General features: G+C 37.1%; 1 protein-coding gene across 3 annotated transcripts in view; it reads left to right on the top strand.

Moving 5' to 3' along the window:
* Window positions 1–20,729, top strand: part of PAK5 (p21 (RAC1) activated kinase 5) — a 302,429-nt gene that overhangs the window by 106,863 nt on the left and 174,837 nt on the right. The window contains exon 2 of one of the 3 annotated variants that reach the window (XM_025399267.1): window positions 15,870–15,924. The exons of the other annotated variants lie outside the window; for them this stretch is intronic. The gene's annotated coding sequence lies outside the window, so the exon portion shown is untranslated. The remainder of the gene's footprint in view (window positions 1–15,869; window positions 15,925–20,729) is intronic. 3 annotated transcript variants of the gene reach the window in all.

Below are 20,729 nucleotides of genomic sequence, written 5' to 3'. Positions count from 1 at the left end.
AATTGATTACAAACTATCTTCCTTATTAAACTATTACTTCTGTGAGGTCAAAAGACCATGTCTGATTTATGCACAATTCACTATCCAGTCCCTAGCCAGTATCTGCCCTTTTAAACAACGGATACATATTTATTATTGAATCTAGTTGTGAGAAAGTAGGTTCTTCCATACACAAATTAGTGTCTAGTAAAATACAAAGTGTTATCTTTATCAGCTAGTTCCAACAGTATTGGTAAGAGAGAGAAGTTGATGTCTTCTCCGGATTATGCTATTGTTTTGGGATTGTAAATAATCAAAGATGATAATTGGTGTCTCTATGCAAGCACCATTTCTTCTCAAATCAGGGAGAATTACAAATCTTAGAGCTAACTGGAAGAAAGCATGTCCAGACAGAGGTCTTACTATTTTGGGGATTTTGTTCCGGGTATGATTGAAGAGGATGGAGTGAGAGGAAGAGCAAAACAGGAGATGGATACTGACAGACCAACCCAAGATTAGAGAACCCTTGAACTCCCTATAGCCCTTGGGTAGACAGCTGCGTAGGACAGGGGAAGTGTGTGGGTATGTATGTATCAAGTGGAATTATCAGAGTTATTGGAGGAACCAGATCTACAAGAGAGCTCACATGAGTTTATTTTATCACAAAGACTTGGCAGTAATAATTATGCTAATTTAAACCTGGAAGGATGTATACTAAAATGTCAACAATGTCTTGAGTACTGGGATTCTGAGTGATTTTTTTTCTACTTTGTGCTTTTATGCATTTTCCCAATTTTTCTACAATGAACACATGAATAATATAGAATCAGAAAGTTTTAAAAATGTATAACTTTTTCCGTTTATGTTTTGTGCAAACTATTTGTTTCATAATCTCCTGGAATGCAAATGAAAATTTACCCTAGAAAGCACACACTTTAAGTATTACTGAGTTATCAGGTAATTTGGCAGCCTTAATGCTTGAAATATTTTGTTGATGTTAGGGTACTTAAGCTATTAAAATTTTTTTTACTTAAACTGTCAGAAGAGTGTGTTTTTTCCATTTTTGACATAGTACTAATTTTTGGCTAGAAGTTTTACAGCTTAACATGCCACCTGACCTCTGTACCTTCTATTTGACCTAATGTATCTATAGATCATTTAAATGAGCTCATTTGACTCAAGAGAAAATCCTTACATGTCAATTTTCGATGTAAATGAATTCTGTTCTAAAGACTAATAATTTCATTGGAAGCTGATTATAAAATTGTGCTATTAATTTTGACATTTTATATTCACTTCAGACTTTCTATATTATTATGTTTTATTATCCATGCTGCAGAATATAAATAAATATGTTTTATTATTTGCTTGGGATTTTAACTAAGGCTTAATGGATTTTATTCTGGCATACTTTAATGTCCCCAAAATTCCTCTACTTGCAAAGTACTTTAGTTACAAATGAGCCAATTTCCATTAACATACTTCCCCTACACTGAAAAGTATCTGCTTTAGAACAGGCATATTTTTAAACTAAAATAAAACCCCAACTAGTTGGTGTCAGCTTTTGTCTTGCTAGTATAATTTCTATCAACATGTTTTAGAAATTTTATTAATCTGTTATATTTGAAATGTCATTGTTTTCTTCTCTGGTTACTACCATTCCAAAGATCCTTTAACCATCACAGTAAATCACAAAGTTCCTCTAGACTTGAGTGCCCAATACAGGAGCCACTAACCACTGTGGCTATTGAGAACTTGAAATGTGGCTACTCCAAATTGAGAAGTGCTGAAAGCATAAAATGCATACTGGATTTTAAAGGCCTATTATGGAAAAATGAATGAAAATGCCTTACTGATACATGTGGAAATGGTGATATTTTGTTAAATAAAATACATTATTAAAATTAAACTCAACTCTTTATTTTTCCCTTTTTAATGCAGCTACTGGAAAATTAAAAATTGTATTTGTGACTCACATTTGATTATAATGTGATTACAAAATTGTGCTATTAATTTTGACATTTTATATTCACTTCAGACCTTCTATATTATTGTGTTTTATGGTTCACATTATGTTTCTATTAGACAGTGATACTTTAGAGCTTGTTTCTTCACCAAGGAGACATGCTCAACCAAAATGTGTTGGTGAATGAAGCCCCCAGTCCCTACATACATCAAGCCTTGTCAAGATAATATCCACCTAAGCTTTCTCCCACTATGTCAGTGTTCACTGGACCTCACTGAAGTTTCTTGCTGAACATGGCAGCACAGGAATTTTCTCCTGTCTGACCTTTGGATTTGCTTTTGAGAAACATTTCCTGTTAACCGTTGGCAAATGTGAATCCCAGGCATTTTTCATTAGATGAGGCTGAGTCCTTACATAATAGATCAAGGGTTAGCACAGCAAACCAGCATACAAGAATTTGAAATCAGCAATCAAGAGCTTAGTGAAACAGAAAATCACTTGCTTGGGCTAACAGTGGTTACTTGTGTCTGCAATTTAGTGTGTGTATGTGTATGCCTTCAATCCACAGGAGTCAACATGACATGTAAGAACACACCCGTATCATCATAGCTTTTCCAGAGTGTTGTCAAGAGTTTTTACCTTTTACAAAGAGTCTTCAGAGCCTGAGACACTTGTAAGCGTGCACATATTCTTGCTTTTTTGTTAAAGGTTTGTGATGCAGAAGAAATTATAAATACCTAAATTGAAAACAAGGGCTTGACATTCTTGAGTTTCTTTTGTAACCGAGATATTGTTTAAAAGCAGAAGGTTCCACAGAAGTGTACTTTTAAAAAGTTTATCTGAAAACATAGCAGTATAGGAACACTAATAAGTTGAAATAGCCTCTTGTCATGGTAATTTTATTGATGAAAGCTGGCATTTAGTTTAAAAATAGTAAATATAAAAACATCAATTTGAATTGTACTACTTTTTATTAGAGATATAAACTGTTAATAGCTCTTGAGTATTTTAATTTATAGGTTGTCACTTCTAATATACTCTTAATACATACTTATATATATTTAATAAAAGTAATCTTAAATCTTTTAAAATCTGCTATTATATAAATAACTAATTATTTTACTATTTTTATTTAATTATTATTAATAATAATTATTATTAAATACTAATTATTTAGTCTATTTTTATGACTGTTTTTAAGAGAACATGATTTAGCATTTGTTTGAAAATTCTAATTCTCTTTCCTTTTTGAAACAATTCTCTCTCTCTCCTTTTTCTTTTTTTGCTCTATTGCCCAGGCTGGAGTGCAATGGTTACAATGGTGTGGTCACAGCTCACTGCAACCTCCACCTCCCACGTTCAAGCATTCCTCCCATCTCAGCCACCAGAGTAGCTGGGACTACTGGCACACTCCACCACACCTGGCTAGTGGTATTTTTGTATTTCTTGTAGAGACAGAGTTTTGCCATGTTGGGCATGAGTACAAGAATATGTGGGAAAAAAAACAAAAACAAAAACAAACAAACAAACAAACAAAACAGCAAATCTACCACAGGTTTCTTCTATCTTTGAGTTCTACCTGAAGTGGGGATGGATACATGAGTTCTTTCTCACTTCATGGTCCAAGAGGACTGCTGAAACTCCAGTCATCACATTAATTTACTAGACAAGAATCAGTAGAGGCGGGGAAGGTCAAACAGGGCTCATTCGGCCTGCCGTCTCATTCTAAAGAGCTTTCCCTAAAGTCTCACTAAAACACTTGTACTTACATTCCATTGACCACCTGTGGGTACGAGAGATACTGAAAAATACGGTCTTTTATATAATACCTCGTGCCTATATAAAAATCAGGGTTCTGATGCTATGGAAGTGGATATTGAGACAATAAGTCAGTATCATACATATTAATCAAAGGTACCAACTTTCAGCTTGCTCTGATTGTTGGCCAGCATTATCAGACATCCTAATTTTTCAAAAGAAACAGAAATTGTTTGTGAAATCTCCTGTATTTTAAATGTTAGCATCTCATTCAAATACTTTTAAAATTTTTATTATGAATTTTTTTTTTTCTGAGATGGAGTTTTGCTCTGTCGCCCAGGCTGGAGTGCAGTGGCACAATCTTGGTTCACTGCAAACTCCGCCTCCTGGGTTCACACCATTCTCTTGCCTCAGCCTCCCAAGTAGTTGGGACTACAGGCGCCCACCACCATGCCCAGCTAATTTTTTTTTTTTTTGTATTTTTATGAAATAATTTTAGGCCTACAGAGAACTTGCAAAAAAATGGTATAAATATTTCCGTGTATTCTTCATCCCTAATATTAGCATTTTGTGTAACCATAGTACAATTACCCAAAATTGGAATTTTAAATTGGCACAATACTATAAATGACGAATTTGTATTATTCTCTAGTGAGCCAGATAGGAACTGTTTTAGGTGTCTGTCACTAAGACTTAATTCCACTATTGTAGTGAGAAATTAGTCACAGACAATGCATAAACAAATGAAGGTATCTATATTCCAATAAAATTTTACTTATTAAAAAAAAAATACAGATCTAGGAAGGATTTGGCCATGGACTATAGTTTGCCAACTCCTGCTGTAAACTAAACTTATAGACCTTATTTAATTTCATCAGTTTTCTCATTAACATCCTTTTTCTGTTCAGTCCAAGATCCAAAATGTGTTTAGTTGTTGTCTCCTTAGTGTGTTGCAATCTGAGTTATTTTTCCTTCCTCTTTTGTGAATTTGACTCTTTTGAAGTGTACTATTCAGCTATTTTGTTACATATCCCTCAATTTGGATTAGATTCTTGTGATTAGATTGAGGTTGTCTATGATACAGATGTGTACACATGCATGGGTTAGTATACATATGTATATTTCCTAACTCTGAGAGAACCTACAGTTAATGACACTCCAGTAGCAAAGAGCACACCTCTCATTTTAGTTTATTTGTGCACTATAACAAAGAACCTGGGATTGGGTGACTTAGAAACAACAAAATTTATTTTGCGTGATTCTGGAGTCTGGGAAATCCAAGATCAAAGCACTATCAGGTTCAGTGTCTGGTGGAGGCTCCTTCTTCATCGATGGCACCATCTCGGTATCTTCACATGGTGGAAAGAATGGAAGCGCAAAAGCAGCTCTCTGAAGCCTCTTTTATGGTCATTGATCCTGTCCATGAGGGCAGGGCCCTCATTGCCTAATCACCTCCGAAGGGCCCCACCTCTTAATATTATCACCTTGGGGGTTAAGTTCTAATATATAAATTTTGGGGGAACACATACACTCAAACTATAGCACTTAGCACCCAGACTTTGGTGGTTTCTAAACACCATTCTCCAACAAAAGAAAACAAGGTTCCTTGAAGAGTGATTGATTCCATGACTGGGGCAGGGAAACTATGAGAACTGCTCAGAATTTTTGTGTCGCCAAAAAGGAAGGTAGCACTCAAAAATAATAAGAACATGTACACAGGACACGGAAACCAACATGCAGGAGCTCCAAGTGGCCGAAACTAGAAAAATTGGGGCAACCAAATATAAAATTATTTTGCATTATATACAAGAATTTTACATTATAACCCTTAGAATAAAATAAATATCCACATGTACATGGTGATATAAATAAATAATTGGATAAATAAACAAATGGGGGAGAAGGGACAGCTCTCCTTGACTGAAGAATTCTAATTAATAAACATAGAAGGAATGAGAGAAACAGAAAATTACCATTTGTCAAAGAGTATAGCAATAATTGTGGCAGACACAATCTACTGACAGATACTAAAAATATTGGGACAAAGTTTGTAGAGAACAGGATGTTTGCATAATCTTAAATGTCATCCTCAAGATATTGCAAAGGGAAAAATATAGTAACATTTTACTGTGTGACAGACCACACCTTCAAATGAAGAAGGTTAATGTCACCAGTAATAACACATGACATCATGAACCTCCTACTTCAAACATTGATTTGGTTAATCAGTGAAAAGATTTTGCCCTTGGGTCATCAGTTTGCAACCTTTGCCATATAGTACACTTTTGATAGTACTTGATTTGCCACAGCTTTGCCATTACAAAAGTAAAATGGAAATAACTTATGTTTTTCTACCTCTTAAAAATAATGTATTTTTTTGCCAATTAGAAAAATGTTGAAGTATGACTCATTTACAGTAGGTTAAATGAAGTATATACATGTTTGATATTCCTTGTATTCAAATGCTAGGATTGGTAGAATTTCTAGAAAGAAAACAAAGGTCATACAACTTCAGTAACTACACTAGATTTAAAAATTATGAAGAATCTAATTGGCGAAGCCTTTGGACCAGGCATTCCAAACTCACAACTTCTACTTTTACTATTCTGTTGAATTAATCATATCCCAGGGCATACCTCTTTGGTATCTAGTGTACATAGCTGATCATCATTTTTAGTCACTAATACTTTTTTTCTTTTACTCTAAGTTCTGAGATACATGTGCAGAACGTGCAGGTTTGTTACATAGGTACACATGTGCCATGGTTAGTTTGCTGCACCTATCAACCCGTCATCTAGGTTTTAAGCCCTGCATGCATTAGGTATCTGTTCTAGTGTTCTCCCTCCCCTTTGGTCACGAATACTTTTAAATACTTGGTAAAAATCCTTATGCCTTTCCCCTTCAGCCATATAATCAAAGTTGTATCTATACTTTTATTTGCTTAAAAAAAATCCCTGTACTCAATTTTGACCTGCATTTAGTTAACATCATTTTCACTTAGAACCACTTATTCTTATTAGGATTTCAGTTTATTGAACACTACACCCAAGGTAGATGAATTTCAGAAGTTAAATCGCTATATGGAAACCATCACAAATATAGACAGAGCTGCTGAGCATATTACTTTTTGACTATGATGTTTCTAAGTCAATTGAACTGTCGTTGTCCTTTATATATATTTCAGTTGACTTCTTAAATTGAAACTTCTAAGCAATCATATCCAAGAAAAGTAGCCAATGGCCCACCAAACAGGATCCATAAACCTTAAAAGACGTGAGTTTAGAAGTTGCGTCTGTGGATTCTAACTTAGTTGGGAATTTGTTTAGAATGGGAAAATTATTTATGACAAATTACCAAGTTATAAAGCTGACAATGCAAACATCACAAAATCAGAGAGACAATGTACCTTTATTAAGAAACTGCCCACCCCACGTCTGTAATACCTTGACTCCTACAAATATGGGCTGTAAATGTTTTGATCATCTCTCTACCTTCAAATACAAAAATTATTTTGAAACATCCTTCTATAGAGAAAATAGAAATATAACACAGCCATTCCTCTAGGATGTCAGATTACATTTTTTTCTTATTACTGAAATTTTTAAAAATGCCTTTTGGTGTCATAACTTGTTATTTGTAATGGCACATACTTTTTTTAGAATTATCCAACTCTGGAAAATCTTTGTTGCATTTCTTGACTATAACATATCGGTGCACTTAAAATTTACTCTTATAATGGTTAGTTTTAATACTTTTTAAACTGATGAACTACATCACCAGTTGCTCATCAATGTCTTCCTTGTTCTGACTATGATGAGTTTATGTTCTCTTCATACTTGTTATATTTTGTGTCAAATCTGTAAGAATTTAAATATTTCCCCATGTTCATGATTCACTCTTCATTAATTAAATTTATCAAATAAGAACCAAACCATTACTTCTATTCAAAATTTTCCTTCTAATAAATTTTTGCTTTTGGTGTGTGCTGAAAATTCTTTTGCTGTTAAGGGCTTCTTGATATCAGAATAATTTTTATCGATTTAATCATTTGATTGTTTTTTCATGTTCCATTCTTTCTTAGCTTTTCTTTGATTATATAATAAATAAATTTAAAGATGACCAAAAAGGTACAGTCTTATTTTTATGCAATCAAAGCAGAAAAGTTTAATTTTTCTCGTTTTAATAATAACCTTCAAAACATCTTTCTTTATTGCAGTTAAATGATATATTCTAACCTTGTCAATTTTCTAAAGCAATTTTTTGTAATTACCTTCTAGCATCCTTAGCACATAGTTGCACCCGTGTTGCAGGGCTTATTAAGCTATATAAAAGGCAGACTTCCTCCAGGCACATACATCTAGTGCTGCAGGGCAGTTATATGCAATATGCCCTCTTGTCCTGCATCTTTGTTTTTGTGTGTGTGTTTCATTTTATTTTTTAAATTTTTTAAATTTTTAATTGTTGTGGGTACATAGTTAGTGTATATATTTATGGGTTATGTCAGATACTTTGATACAGGCATGCAACGTGTGATAATCACTTCCGGGTAAATGGGATATCCAACACTTCAAGCATTTATCCTTTGTGTTTTCAACAATTCAATTATACTCTTAGTTATTTTAATATGTGCAATTAAATTACTTTTTACTATAGTTATACTGTTGTGCTAGCAAATACTGGCCTTTTTCATTCTTTCACCCTGGATCTTTGTGCTGTGATGCCGGTTGAGTCAGCACACGGAGATGCTGGAGAACTCCTAGAAGCCATTCCTACAGTGGAGTGACTAGCAAGGATGAGCTATAGTGGAAATGGAGTGCAAAAAACATAAATATATCCCATTAATTACAAACCAAATGCATCACCAACAACCTCCCTTTTAGCTGTAGCCCCCAAATAACCATAGCTACCCCAACTCCAAGCAACACCTAGAGAGAAATGTGATACTGAAAGCTGGACTGGAGAGACAGGATTATCTTAACCAGTCATTGTTAAAAATTCTTGTTTTTATACATTTTGTGAAGATACATAACCATGTGAATATATTTCTAGGGTTTTTCCCAGGCCCATAATGTCCATGGACAAGTGAGTGGCCTTGAACTTTTGGTTTCATTGGCTTCATGCAACATACACCTCTGTTCCTTATTGTGCAAGAGAATATCGAAAACCAAGTCAATGAGGACATTGATGACACATAAGTAGCTGAGGGTTGGCGATTCAAAGAAAACAAGTGCCTTGAAACCATGCACTTGAGAGAAGTTTCTCAAATTTGACAATAACTTTTAAAAATATAATAATTTGGTACTAAAAACATAAATAAACATTCCTAAACTAAAAATTAAAAAAACACTTTTTTTTTTTTTATCAGCCAAGCTGGACCTTTTTTGGAATAGGCCTGTGGAAGTAAATAACCTGGATTTTGTGGTTTAGTCATTCATTTATGATTCAGTTTCTGTTACAAATTTTCTGATACATTTGCAATGTGCAAACAATCTAGAATGGAAGGGCAGTGCTGTTTTCCACAGACTAAGATCAGCTGACATGAGGTGCTACTGCATTACTCATATTTGGGTGAAGAGGAAACATCCTGAGTCAGGTCTCTTTTGCCATGAAAATATTACATAACAAGAAGCCACACATTTATTTATTCATTTATTTAGCTCACAAACCTGCGAGGTTCAGCTGATCTAGTCTAGACTTGCTCATGCATCTTCAGGCAACAGCAGTGGGTAGACTAGATAGCTCAAGTGCTTTGCCAGGGTTTGTACATACTTGTCAGGTGACTGTTCCCTAATCTAGGAATGCCTTTGGCTGGGGTGACCAGGGCCACATGGCTTCTCTTCTTATGTTTCTCATTCTGCATCTGCCAGCCTGGACATGTTTTCATGATGATGGCAGAGATGCAAGAACAGTTTGAAATGCACAAGTATTTGAAAATATGGGGATGTCGGTAATGTCCCATGGAGCAAATCAAATCACATAGCTAAACCTAGAGCCAGAGAGGGAATGACCTATAATGTTACCTGAAAAAAAAGGATGTATACAGTGAAAGATGAAGAATTGAGGCCATATTTTATTTTTATAATCTATCATGGCATCTGGAACTGAACCCTTGATTTTTCTAACCAACACGTTTAAATCTGATTCTCTCCAGCTCAGTAAATAGCACTCCCATCCATCTTGATGCTCAGGCCAAAATACTTTCCCTTGCACCTCAAAGTCATCAATGAGTCAACTAAAGTTTCAAAATACATCTAGAATCGAACCACGTCTCACTGTTCCCACTACTACTACTGCCCTTGTGCAAACCCGCTGCCATCCTTCACCTGTGCAAACTTGATAGCCTCTTAACTAATATTCCCACTTTCAATTTTTCCCTCCTGCAGTGTTTCCACCAATTCCAGGAAAATTTTTAAAATGTGAATTAGGTCATGCACCTGCTGCTCCTTCCAGTATTACTGGGATTTGTTGCCTGTTAAAGACTAATAAAAATAAAAATAATTTTTTTTCTATCCAAATTCATGGAATCCTTGAAGTCTATCTAATTGGGCCCAGGGACTGTTATGACCCCCAGTTAAGAATCCCTGTTTTAAAGAAGGAGAGTGGAGGGGCAGTTCCAAGATGGCCGAATAGGAACAGCTCCAGTCTACAGCTCCCAGCTGAGCAAAGCAGAAGATGGGTGATTTCTACATTTCCAACTGAGCAAATGGCACACCAGGAGATTATATCCCATGCCTGGCTCAGAGGGTCCCACGCCCATGGAGCCTCGCTCATTGCTAGCACAGCAGTTTGAGATCGAATGGCAAGGTGGCAGCAAGGCTGGGGGAGGGGCGCCTGCCATTGCTGAGGCTTGAGTAGGTAAACAAAGCAGCTGGGAAGCTCCAACTGTGTGGAGCCCACCACAGCTCAAGGAGGCCAGCCTGCCTCTGTAAACTCCACCTCTGGAGGCAGGGCATAGCCAAACAAAAGGCAGCAGAAACCTCTACAAACTCAAATGTCCCTGTCTGACAGCTTTGAAGAGAGTAGTGGTTCTCCCAGCACAGAGTTTGAGATCTGATAACGGACAGACTGCCTCCTCAAGTGGGTCACTGACCCCCAAGTAGCCTAACTGGGAGGTACCCCCAGTAGGGGCAGACTGACACCACACACGGCCGGTAACCCTCTGAGATGAAGCTTCCAGAGGAATGATCAGGCAGCAACATTTGCTATTCAACAATATTTGCTGCTCTGCATCCTCCGCTGCTGATACCCAGGCAAACAGCATCTGGAGTGGGCCTCCAGCAAACTCCAACAGACCTGCAGTGGAGGGTCCTGACTGTTAGAAGGAAAACTAACAAACAGAAAGGACATCCACACCAAAACCTCATCTGTACGTCGCCATCATCAGAGACCAAAGGTAGATAAAACCACAAAGAGGAAAAAACAGAGCAGAAAAACTGAAAATTTTAAAAATCAGAGTGCCTCTACCCTCCAAAAGAACGCAACTCCTTGCCAGCAACAGAACAAAGCTGAATGGAGAACGACTTTGATGAGTTGAGAGAAGACGGCTTCAGATGATCAAACTTCTCCAAGCTAAAGGAGGAAGTTCGAACCCATCGCAAAGAAGCTAAAAACCTTGAAAAAAGATTAGACGAATGGCTAACTAGAAAACCAGTGTAGACAAGTCCTTAAATGACCTGATGGAGTTGAAAACCATGGCATGAGAACTACGTGATGAATGCACAAGCTTCAGGAACTGATTCGATCAACTGGAAGAAAGGATATCAGTGATTGAAGATCAAATGAATGAAATGAAGCAAGAAGAGAAGTTTAGAGGAAAAAGAGTAAAAAGAAAAGATACAAAGCCTCCAAGAAATATGGAACTACGTGAAAAGACCAAATCTCCGTCTGACTGGTGTACAGAAAGTGACAGGTAGAATGGAACCAAGTTGGAAAACACTCTGCAGGATATTATCCAGGAGAACTTCCCCAACCTAGCAAGGCAGGCCAACGTTCAAATTTAGGAAATACAGAGAATGCCACAAAGATTCTCCTCGAGAAGAGCAGCTCCAAGACACATTATTGTCAGATTCACCAAAGTTGAAATGAAGGAAAAAATGTTAAGGGCAGCCAGAGAGAAAGGTCGGGTTACCCACAAAGGGAAACCCATCAGACTAACAGTGGATCTCTCAGCAGAAACCCTCCAAGCCCAAAGAAAGTGGGGGCCAATATTCAACATTCTTAAAGAAAAGAATTTTCAACCCAGAATTTCATATCCAGCCAAACTAAGCTTCATAAGTGAAGGAGAAATAAAATCCTTTACAGACAAGCAAATGCTGAGAGATTTTGTCACCACCAGGCCTGCCCTACAAGAGCTCCTGAAGGAAGTACTAAACATGGAAAGGAACAACCAGTACCAGCCACTGCAAAAACATGCCAAATTGTAAAGACCATTGATGCTAGGAAGAAACTGCATCAACTAATGAGCAAAATAACCAGCTAACATCATAATGAGAGGATCATGTTCACATATAACAATATTAACCTTAAATGTAAATGGGTTAAATGTTCCAATTAAAAGACACTGACTGGCAGAAAGGATAAAGAGTCAAGACCCATCAGTGTGCTGTATTCAGGAGACCCATCTCACATGCAGAGACCCACATAGACTCAAAATAAAGGGATGGAGGAATATCTACCAAGCAAATGGAAAACAAAAAAGCCTGGGGTTGCAATCCTAGTCTCTAATAAAACGGACTTTAAACCAACAAAGATGAAAAGAGACAAAGAAGGCCATTACATAATGATAAAGGAATCAATTCAACAAGAAGAGCTAACTATCCTGAATATATATGCACCCAATACAGGCACACCCAGATTCATAAAGCAAGTCCTTAGAGACCTACAAAGAGACTTAGACTCCCACACAATAATAATGGGAGACTTCAACACCCCACTGTCAACATTAGACAGATCAATGAGATAGAAAGTTAACAAGGATACCCAGGAATTGAACTCAGCTCTGCACCAAGTGGACCTAATAGACATCTACAGAATTCTCCACCCCAAATGAATGAATATACAGTCTTCTCAGCACCACATCACACTTATTCCAAAATTGACCACATAGTTGGAGGTAAAGCACTCCTCAGCAAATGTAGAAGAACAGAAATTATAACAAACTGTCTCTCAGACCACAGTGCAATCAACCTAGAACTCAGGATTAAGAAACTCATTCAAAACTGTTCAACTCCATGGAAACTGAACAACCTGCTCCTGAATGACCACTGGGTACATAATGAAATGAAGGCAGAAATAAAGACATTCTTTGAAGCCAAGACTCCTGAGACTAAACCAGGAAGAAGTTGAATCCCTGAATAGACCAATAACAGGCTCTGAAATTGAGGCAATAATTAATAGCCTACCAACCAAAAAAAGTCCAGGACCAGACGGATTCACGGGCAAATTCTACCAGAGGTACAAGGAGGAGCTGGTACCATTCCTTCTGAAACTATTCCAATCAATAGAAAAAGAGGGAATCCTCCCTAACTCATTTTATGAGGCCAGCATCTCCCTGATACCAAAGCCTTGCAGAGGCACAACACAAAAAGAGAATTTTAGGTCAATATCCCTGATGAACATTGATGCAAAAATCCTCAATAAAATACTGCAAACCGAATTCAACAGCACATCAAAAAGCTTATCCACTATGATCAACTGGGCTTCATCCCTGGGATGGAAGGCTGGTTCAACATATGCAAATCAGTAAATGTAATCTAGCATATAAACAAAATCAAAGACAAAAACGGCATGATTATCTCAATAGATGCAGAAAAGGCCTTTGACAAAATTCAACAGCCCTTCATGCTAAAAACTCTCAATAAATTAGGTATTGATGGGATGTATCTCAAAATAATAAGAGCTATTTATGACAAACCCACAGCCCATATCATACTGAATGGGCAAAACCTGCAAGCATTCCCTTTGAAAACTGGCACAAGACAGGGATTCCCTTTGAAAACTGGCACAAGACAGGGATGCCCTCTTCCACCACTCCTATTCAACATAGTGTTGGAAGTTCTGGCCAGGGCAATCAGGCGTGAGAAAGAAATAAAGGGTGTTCAATTAGGAAAAGAGAAAGTCAAAGTGTCCCTGTTTGTAGATGACATGATTGCATATTTAGAAAACCCCATTGTCTCAGCCCAAATTCTCCTTACGCTGATAAGTAACTTCAGCAAAGTCTCGGGATACAAAATCAATGTGCCAAAATCATAAGCATTCTTCTACACCAATAACAGACCAACAGAGAGCTAAACCATGAGTGCACTGCCATTTGCAATTGCTTCAAAGAGAATGAAATACCTAGGAATCCAACTTACAAGGGATGTGAAGGACCTCTTCAAGGAAAACTACAAACCACTGCTCAACAAAATAAAAAAGGACACAAACAAATGGAAGAACATTCCATGCTCATGGATAGGAAGAATTAATATCGTGAACATGGCCATACTGCCCAAGGTAATTTATAGATTCAATGCCATCCCCATCAAGCTACCAATGACTTTCTTCACAGAATTGGAAAAAAACTACTTTAAAGTTCATATGCAACCAAAAAAGAGCCCGCATTAGCAAGATAGTCCTAAGCCAAAAGAACAAAGCTTGAGGCATCATGCTCCCTGACTTCAATCTATACCACAAGGCTACAGTAACCAAAACAGCATGGTACTGCTGCCAAAACAGAGATATAGACCAATGGAACAGCACAGAGCCCTCAGAAATAATACCACACATCTACAACCATCTGGTCTTTGACAAACCTGACAAAAACAAAAAATGGGGAAAGGATTCCCTAGTTAATAAATGGTGCTGGGAAAACTGACTAGCCATAAGTAGAAAGCTGAAACTGGATCCCTTCCTCACACCTTATACAAATATTAATTCAAGATAGATTAAAGACTTAAATGTTAGATCTAAAACCATAAAAACCCTAGAAGAAAACCTAGGCAACACCATTCAGGACATAGGCATGGGCAAGGACTTCATGTCTAAAACACCAAAAGCAATGGCAACAAAAGCCAAAATTTGCAAATGGGATCTAATTAAACTAAAGAGCTTCTGCACAGCAAAAGAAACTATGATCAGAGTGAACAGGCAACCTACAGAATGGGAGAAAATTTTTGCAATCTACTCATCTGACAAAGGGCTAATATTCAGAATCTACAAGGAACTCAAACAAACTTTCAAGAAAAAACAACCCCATCAAAAAGTGGGCAAAGGATATGAACAGACACTTCTCAAAAGAAGACATTTATGCAGCCAACAGACACATGAAATAATGTTCATCATCACTGGTCATCAGAGAAATGCAAATCAAAACCACAATGAGATACCAACTCACACCAATTAGAATGGCGATCATTAAAAAGTCAGGAAATAACAGGTGCTGGAGAGGATGTGGAGAAATAGGAATACTTTCACACTGTTGATGGGACTGTAAACTAGTTCAACCATTGTGGAAGACAGTGTGGCGATTCCTTAAGGATCTAGAACTAGAAATACCATTTGACCTAGGCATCCCATTACTGGGTATATACCCAAAGTGTTATAAATCAAGCTGCTATGAAGACATATGCACACGTATGTTTATTGTGGCACTATTCACAATAGCAAACACTTGGAACCAACCCAAATATCCATCAATGATAGACTGGATTAAGAAAATGTGGCACATATACACCATGGAATACTATGCAGCCATAAAAAAGGATAAATTAATTTCCTTTGTAGGGACATGGATGAAGCTGGAAACCATCATTCTCAGCAAACTATCACAAAAACCAAACATCACATGTTCTCACTTATAGGAGGGAATTGAACAAGGAGAACACTTGGACACAGGAAGGGGAACATCACACACTGGGGCCTGTCATGGGGTGAGGGGAGGGGGCAGGGATAGCATTAGGAGATATACCTAATGTAAATGACAAATTAATGGCTGCAGCACACCAACATGGCACATGTATACATATGTAACATACCTGCACGTTGTGCACATGTATCCTCGAACTTAAAGTATAATAATAAAAATAAAAAAGAAGGAGAGTGATGATGAAAAACTCACTTCCTAGTAGCACATTTATCTCTGTATAACTCTGTCACCACTCTTCTCCCATCTCATCTTTTGTCTTAGGAAATCTAAACTCAGCAGGATCAGCTTGGACAGATGCAGATTCACTGAAGTGAAGGTTAGCGAATTCACACACTTCCAAGACATTACGATGCAGCTTTAAACTGTTATCTTTTACCATTTTAGGTGTCAGATTAAATTTTAAGTTAATTTCCGTATAACTTAAACACAGGAATTAAAATAGCTTTCTAAACCTAATGTTGTGTAGTACCTTGGAGTATCTAAAGTTCTCGCACACAAATCATTGTATTTAATCCTCTGAAAATTGTGTAAGTAGGTGTTATAGAGGAAGTACATGCTGTTATTACATTGGTTTTAGGATGAGGAAGCCCAGAGACAGACCAGTTTAGTCAATTAAATTTAAAAGGCAAGTACAATGGGCTAGAACCTGGGTCATCTAGTTAACACAGGCTTTAAGTGCTTTTTCTATTGGAGCAGAAAAACCAATACATCTAAACATAATTGTTCACTTGACTTTTCAGTGTAAAGAAGAGTTACTCCAAAAATAAAAACCAACACATTATAAACTGCTCTCTAGATGGAAAAAAAAAAGAGTAGTAATGTGAGAATATTATAGTTCATAGTCCTAGAAAGCTCAATGTTTCTATTGTCTCAAGGGAAATGTCTCAAAGAGGCCAGAAACTCAAAACCAGATATTTTCCTGTAGAAAAAGGTGAGGATGTTTTCAAAAACTGAGTTTTATTATTAGCTGAAAAGAAAAATAAAATAGTGCTCAATCTGTATTTGGGGAAATCCCAAAACAGCCTATAGTTCTGTATGCTCTGAGAACTTTCTCTACAGGGGATTTCCTGCAATTGACAAACACATAAATAATTTCTGCAAAAATGCAGTCCCATATGTCACAGCGTTCTTGTTTTGAATGAAAGAAAATCCACTGGTGAGTGGGTTAGGTTTTCTACATACCAAAAGTTATTTATTCAAATTTTTAGAGTTTCTATTATGTTGCTTTCTCCTCTGGATGCAGAACGTACCTTATTCCAACAGTGAAGGAAAAGATGCTGAGCTCTGGCTATAAATATTTTATTGTATATAGAGACAAAGATCACAGAGGGGCAGATGAGTAGCAGGAAACAAATGTGATGTTGTTTTCAAATCCTCAGAGGAGGTTTATATTAAACTGTCTCTGCCAGCTTGTTTTCTGCTTGGCTTTTACACTGTCAAACCCGGTAATGGAACCCTTTTGTGTACTTGGAGTTCACCTACTGGATGAGGAATGCAGCATCTAACTGAAAGTGTTAAAATTATCCATGTTATAAAGTATACACACAGAAAAACTGGCAGAGTGATGAAGACATATTTCTAAGAAGGATGATCCATAGTGGATTTTTTTTTTGGAAAGGTTCTATCCTAGTAAAGACAATAGGTTAAAAAATATGTTATATGTTGAGTTTTCTCAATTCAGTTTCTTCTTTTTCTCCTCTTACTTTAATGTCTCAGAGTTGTTGGAATGTTTTAACTCAATGGGATTTAGCATCTTTCATGATTTCACAACCCACTGGAGTTTATCTGGCCAGAACTCAATATTAATGAGGGCAAGGTCTTGAGGCCATTCTCCTTGAGGGGAGGACAAAGTCCTATTTTCCTAACATAATGGCACAGACCACGCATCAAACCTACTACTCACAAAATTGCATCTCTGGATATAAGGAAAAGTGGATGAAAGGGTGAGTAATACACCAGCTTTTCTAAAATTGCAGATCTGATGGAACCCTTCCTGTCTCTAAATTACCTTGAAATGTATTTGCATAAGGGGCTGCCATCCTTGAATGTCAGGAGGGGAAAAAAGAATGCAGAGACTGTTTATACTAGTAGAGCTGATAGTAAATCTTCCTACTGTTTCATATACAATAGAATTTTAGAGTTTAAAAATTTTAAAGTTTAAATTTTACAGTTTTAAAACTCTAAAGTTCTATTGTATATAAAACAGAAGAAGGTTCATTAACTCTGAGATATGAATATATTATTTATATTGGTCACTTACCAATGTGCCTAATAGTATATTCATATCTCAGAGTCGGGTGCCATATGTTTTGAAGGTATATTATGAATGAGCATCTGATGGCCAACATCCCCAATATAGGAGTAAAATGTCCAGAGAATCTGTGTAAATAAAGTACAAAATGGTGGCCGGGCATGGTGGCTCAGGCCTGTAATCCCAGCACTTTGGGAGGCCGAGGCAGGTGTATCACCTGAGGTAAGGAATTCGAGACCAGCCTGGCCAACACGGTGAAACCCTGTCTCTACTAAAAATACAAAAATTAGCCAAGCATGGTGGCAGGCACCTGTAATCCCAGCTACTCGGGAGGCTGAGGCAGGAGAATCACTTGAACCTGGGAGGTGGAGGTTGCAGTGAGCCAAAATGGTGCCACTGCACTCCAGCCTGGGCAACAGAGTGAGACTTGTTCCTTGGTCTCAAAAACAAAACAAAACAAGAAAACAAAAACAAAGTGGCATAAACTTATGTGAAAGCTTAGTTATGCTTCTCTGATGGGTGTACCCCTTTTTATAACACACACACACATATCAAACCATAGAGATGCTTATCTTACATGTAAGTCAAAATGTGGGTAAGCTAGGACATTTAGGATTGTTTGTTTGCTTGTTTCTGTTTCAAATTATTCACAGATATCAGGCCATTGATTTTTGGCTTGAAGAGCTAAATTCAGTGACTAAAATGCTGCTTGGAGTGGTTTTGTACTTGGTAAAAAATGCACACTAATTTTTTTTACTATTCATTATTGGCCAGGTACTCTGTGTAGGCTATTTTATAGGAAATGGTATTCATCTCCATCTTTCAGATGAGTAAATAATCTCAGGGAATAATAAATTGCCTCAAATCGTGCAGCTAGTAAAAGGTGGAGCCAGTCTGTGGATACAAAGCCAACCCCTTACTCTTGAAGGTTGGAAATGCAAATACTAAATTTAATTGACATCTGTACCTTTTGTTAAAATGTGCATTATCAACATGTTCAGAATGGTATAGCTGTTGTCTGAACATAGTCTACTAACATTCAGCATTCAGATTTCTTTCTTTTTTTTTTTTTTTTGAGATAAGGTCTGGCTCTGTCATCCAAGCTGGAGTACAGTGGTGTGATCTCAGCTCACTGCAACCTCTATCTCTCAGGCTCAAGCCATCCCCCTACCCCAGCCCTCCCAAGTAGCTGGGACTACAGGTGTGCACCACCACACCCAGCTCATTTTTGTATTTTTTGTGGAGGCGGGGTTTTGCCATGTTACTCAGGCTGGTCTCAAATTCATGAGCTCATGTGATCAGCTTGCCGCTGCCTTCCAAAGTGCTGGGAATACAGGGTGAGCCACCACACCCAGACCCCAGATTGCTTTTTAAGTCAGTAATGGTAATATGGCTTTAGCAGAGGTATATGGGTAAGGGCTTCTTAATGGCATATTTTAAAGGAAGAAATATGAGAGGAGAGTTTTAGTGATGATTTGAGAATGTCTTAACGTAATTTTATGATATCTAATATTTCTTTGATTAATTTGGCTATTTGTAGTGTAAATAGAAAATTAAAAGTAGTACGAATTCTTAGAAAATAAACTCAAAATGGTTATATAGAAAATGTAATATAATGATGCTAACAAAATACAGAAATTTACAAAATGTATTTAGTTTTATTTTTCTGGATCAAAGTATTACTTCTGTCAAATATGTTGAATTATCTTATCATTATGCAGTAGACCCACACGATTATATCAATTTTAAAATTGCATTCCTTGACAAGGTGACTTGTCTGCTGATACTCTAAACTATTTGAATGGGGTATCAAAAGATACAGAAAAGAAATTACGTCTACTTGTATTTTAGCCTATTTTGAATTAATTTAAAAGCAGCTGTCTGAACCATCCTTCTAGAATTTCTCGCTGCCTGTATAAGGCATTGCTTTTTACTAAGCCCTACAGATCCTAGCGATAATAGTTTAAAACACAGAGCATTTTTTTTTTTTTTTTTTGGAGACGGAGTCTCGCTCTGTCGCCCAGGCTGGAGTGCAGTGGCCGGATCTCAGCTCACTGCAAGCTCCGCCTCCCGGGTTCACGCCATTCTCCCGCCTCAGCCTCCGGAGTAGCTGGGACCACAGGCGCCCGCCACTTCGCCCGGCTAATTTTTTTTTTTTTTGTATTTTTTAGTAGAGACGGGGTTTCACCGTGTTAGCCAGCATGGTCTCGATCTCCTGACCTCGTGATCCGCCCGTCTCGGCCTCCCAAAGTGCTGGGATTACAGGCTTGAGCCACCGCGCCCGGCCAGAGCATGTTTTTGAGAAGATAATTTTAGCAACAAATTACTTTCTATGAAGTAAAAGTAACTCAATGTTAAAGGTAATTATTTGAAAATACTGAGAAGTAAACTAAATTGGAAAATATTTCTAAGGGGGCCTTAAACATTTTTCAAATGCACTGGAAAATAGACATGTAAAGTATGATCCCTCCATTGTACCTCTCACAGAGTATTTGCATTTTTACAGAAAATACAAGGAACTAAGTATGAACCTTCTGTACTTGCAGTTAACTAGTGTATATAATGAAATAAAAGCTGGTATTTCTTATTCTTATCCAAAGAGAAAAATGGAGCAATTTTGTAGGAATTTAGGTTGACCTATAACGGACAAGGCAAACTATTAACCTATAATTATTTTCAGGGAAATTTTCTTTGAACTTGTCTGAAAATTGGAGGAGCAATAATTAATATCATGCAGAAGAAAATACCTGGTCTCTGTAATTTCATTTTTTTATAGATATGTCATAATTGTACATATTTTGGGGATATATGTGATGTTTGGATATGTGTATACAATGTGAAAATAAACTCAAGGTAATTGAGATATCCAT

This window comes from Theropithecus gelada, chromosome 10 (genome assembly GCF_003255815.1).
Source record: "Theropithecus gelada isolate Dixy chromosome 10, Tgel_1.0, whole genome shotgun sequence".
Taxonomy (NCBI): domain Eukaryota; kingdom Metazoa; phylum Chordata; class Mammalia; order Primates; family Cercopithecidae; genus Theropithecus; species Theropithecus gelada.
The sequence above is the reverse complement of the archived record's forward strand: the minus strand, read 5'-3'. Positions and strand labels throughout refer to the sequence as shown.